This window comes from Triticum dicoccoides, chromosome 2A (genome assembly GCF_002162155.2).
Source record: "Triticum dicoccoides isolate Atlit2015 ecotype Zavitan chromosome 2A, WEW_v2.0, whole genome shotgun sequence".
Lineage (NCBI taxonomy): Eukaryota > Viridiplantae > Streptophyta > Magnoliopsida > Poales > Poaceae > Triticum > Triticum dicoccoides.
The window spans coordinates 750,708,607-750,712,637 of NC_041382.1; the positions used below are offsets into that span (position 1 = coordinate 750,708,607).

Sequence of the window (4,031 nt, forward strand, 5' to 3'; positions counted from 1 at the left end):
TAAGTGAGATGAGAGGATGAAGAGAAGTTAAGGGAGATAAGAGAAGAAGGCTCAGCTCAATTATTGTGCCGACCAATTAGCGCCATGCGGTAAGAAGGGAACTCTACTAGTATACTACTCCCTCCGTCTCAAAATAAGTGTCTCAACTTTGTACTAATTCTAGTGTAAAATTATATTAAGATTGAGACAGTTATTATGGGATGGAAGGAGTATGTATTGGCAACAATTAGTTAAATCGAGCGCCGCTACTATAATGAAGTCGAAGGAGGCTACGTTGGTGCTCCACTGATCGCCCTTCAAAACCAGAATTTTAGGCTTATTTATCTACTTTTTCAAACGTAAATGTTATATATTCTTCTCATTGGATACCAATTACGTATAGGATACCCGATGGGTATGGATTGGGTGTCCATTTGTGTCCATGGGTATTGAAGTAGGTGGATATAGAAGGGTTTTATGGGTATGGATTTGTGAAGAAGGGGGTTGTACCCAACATACCCTACTCATTGCTATCCCTACGGGCACTGGTGGAGCTTTAGCAAGGCCGAATGGGCCATGGCCCGCCCAACCCAATTTTTTTTATGTAGTATACATCTACTCCTGGGCCTTAAAACAGCAGCCCATATGATATTTTCTTCTTGTTGGCCCGCCCATGTTTAGGCTGCAAGCTCCGCCACTGCCTACGGGGGAGGCGACAACCTTGGCGAGGTGGCGAACTTGGAGGAGCGGCGGATAGGAAAGGCGCCGGCGGCAGGTGTGGAGGAGTTCGCGCAGTGGGGCAACAAGGCGACAAGTGTGGAAGAGCTAAGGCAATATTAGGCACCGCACGTCTAATGCAATGGGAAGACGAAATGGAAGGGGCACGAAAGGTATGTCGAGTTCCGCTCTTTGGGTACTTGGCAAATGTGACCCTGCCGTCACGGAGCAGCCAGACATGAATGGCAGGGACACATGGCACATTTTTATGGTGTGCCACCTTTTGGGCTCTTGGAGAAGACTACATAGGCCGAGCATTTTCCTTTTATCGAGTTTTTTAAGAGAAGATCTCGGCAAAGGAAGACCTCTGCCGAGTCTCAACATTTGCTTGGTGTACAACTCGTCAAAGTGGATATTTACCAAAGCATGTGAAAACAACAATTTTTCAATAGTGAGTGGGGATCAAAACAAAGTCTCCATACGGATGGGACGACGATGCGGGAGTGGTCGGAGAGAGCAGCGGCAGTGTCGCTCCCGAAGCGGCGGCCTGGATCGCCTCACGTATTACAAGAGCTCACCTAAAGTTTCAATGTGCGTTGGTCAACGTTTTTTGTTGCGATTGACGACTGCAAGCATCGATGTCAATTGTGTACGGCGAGGCAAACGGGTGAGGGCGGTGGCGAGCTCGCGGGGTATGGGGGGTTGAGAGAGGATGGGAATGAAGTCCATCGAACGGCTATGTGCGGGGGGCATCCGACAACTGCGTTGCGACCGGTCGAAATTTGGTCAGGTTGACAGGCGCCTAGCGCTGCCCTTCGCTCGGCAAACAAATTTTTTTTTTGAGGGGTGGCTAACAACAATTTTTCAGTAGTGAGTAGTGATGCTAGTGAGTAGGGATTGAAAGAATGAGAAGGACTCGGACGACATCACTACTCACTACTGAAAAATTATTGTTTGCCGCAATGCACCTATCGCAATAGAATGGGGTCATACTTCCGTCGTCACGGGAAACCTATATATATATATATATATATATATATATATATATATATATATATATTCCTCTTTTTACATACCGGCATTGGCTAACCTTCCATACGGAGTCGACCCAACCAATCTCCCGCCAATCGTAACCGCTCGGTTCGTTGGTTGGTCCTCCTAAGCAAGAAGCCAAGAAGCTCACCGCTGCCAATGGCGAGCACAGGCGACGAGAGCAAGCAGCCACCAGAGAAGCGCGCCCGACTTGACGGCGCCCAGGCCGCGCCGCAGCCGGCGCCGGCGCCGGCGCGCGTGCAGCTCAACCCGGCCGACTGCAACCTCGGTCAGTGCCTGCATTTCCATATCCATATCCCCCGAAATTCTCCACGCGCTCGCTCAACTCCGGTGGTCACGCGGCTCGTCTCTCTCTCTCTCCCCACCTCTCCAGATTTCGTCGTCAGCCATAGCGGGCTCCGGGGGCACGCGCTGCACGGGGGCGCGTTCGCCTACTGCTGGTCGGGGGCACGCGCGACGGCGGGCGGTACTGCTTCGGGTGCAGGGTGTTGGCGGAGCAGCCCGTGGAGATGGAGGACACGGAGGCCGGCCAGCGGCACCTCTGCCGCGTCGGCGTCTCGAGGGGGGACGACCCCGTGGGCGGCCTCGGGGAGGCCGGCGGCCAGAGCTTCGCGTTCGGGGGCACCGGCGGCAAGCCCCGCCACGACGGTAACCTGATCGACGACGAGTTTGGGGTCGGCGACACGGTCGTGTGCGCCGTGGACCTGGATGCCAGGCCCGTGGCCTCGATCGGGTTCGCCAAGAACGGGCAGTGGCTCGGCATCGCCCTGCCCTTGGATGCCAGACAGACGGGGCTCGGTTCGGTTGATGTTCCTGTGAAGCCAATGCCGTGGGAGTCGGCTATCTTTCCTCACGTTCTGCTCAAGAATGTGGTCGTGGATCTGCAGTTCAGCATGGAGGACGGGCTGGAGCCGGTCAATGGTTACCAGCCCTGGAGCTCACTTCTTGCTGATGGGATTGGCAACGCTGTTCTTGGGCCTGCGTTTGCAGAACAGAAGGAATGTGAGGTTATGATGATGGTTGGCCTCCCGGCTTCTGGGAAGACTAGTTGGGCAGAGAAGTGGGTCAGGGAGCATCGAGAGAGACGATTCGTGATTCTCGGGATCAAGCATGAGCTGGAACAGATGAAGGTGCAAATTAACCCACTCGCATCTTACTTACTTACATCTAGGACTAGCTAGTGGTAACTTTTTCTACTTGGAGTAGTTGTTTCTTCAGCTAGCTAGGTAGCTGAGCAGATGGATACTTTCTCTTTGTTGCGTGCGTGCAGATGGCAGGATTGCTTAGCGAAAGAAAGATCGCAGACGCGCAATTCGATCGCTACTACAGTTGTCACCAGATTGCTGCGCATAGCTGAGAACGTCCCTCGCAACTACATTCTCGACCAGGCGAACGTCGAAAGAATCCCTCGCATTCGTCTTCTCAGCAGATTCTCCAATTTTGGCCGCAAAGTAAGTTGTAATGTGTGTCTGCACTTGACTTGTACTAGTTCAAATGGAATGACAGGTGTAAGTGTAACAGTAAAACTGAACATTGTGCTACGTACCATTGTTACAGACTGCTGTGGTTGTTTTTCCGTCACCTGCTGAGCGAAAGTCAAGGTCCTCCAAGCGATTCCGACAAACACGCAAGACAGTGCCTGATGAGGAGGTTAACAAGATGTGGGGTATGTAATTTTTACTGCTAAACTTGTTTCCTGTTTTGATGAATGAAACCAGGGCCAAGGGAAGATTCAGTCAGTGGCACTGAATCTTTAATACAGTAGCTTGGATTTCCCCCTTGACTGTCGTGTCCTTCTTTTGGGTATCCACCATCTAACTAATAATAATGTACTAATTTGTTAGATGAATTTTCCTCTATAAGCTGCAAGATTACCATCCAGTGAATGAAAATTCAGAAAAGATTTATCACTGGCCTTTAGTCTGAACTGAAAAACATTTATCTCAACTTGTTTAGATTGTTAGAAAGAAGCTTAAGCAAATACACTTGCAGTTTTTTTTTTTGAGGGGTGCACTTGCAGCTTTTCTTAGGGTCAGTTCCACATATGCCCCACATGTCAGAAATAGGAACACAAAGGACCTAAAAAAATGGGAAACAAAATAGAAAACGCTGCCTAGCACGACCTCGCCGGACCACCGGTCCCGACCCATCCGCCGCAGCCGCCGGTCCCGCCCCGCCCCGCCCCCTACCCCTCCCCTCCTACCGCACATCCTCATCGCCGTCGCCGCCAGTCCCGGACCCAACCGTAGCATCTCCACATCCCCGCCGCCACAGCTGCTCCT

General features: G+C 51.5%; 1 pseudogene; it reads left to right on the top strand.

Annotated features, from left to right (window-relative positions):
- Positions 1-1,887: 1,887 nt before the first annotated feature.
- On the top strand, positions 1,888-3,514 carry LOC119358309 (annotated as a pseudogene).
- The last annotated feature ends 517 nt before the right edge of the window (positions 3,515-4,031 follow it).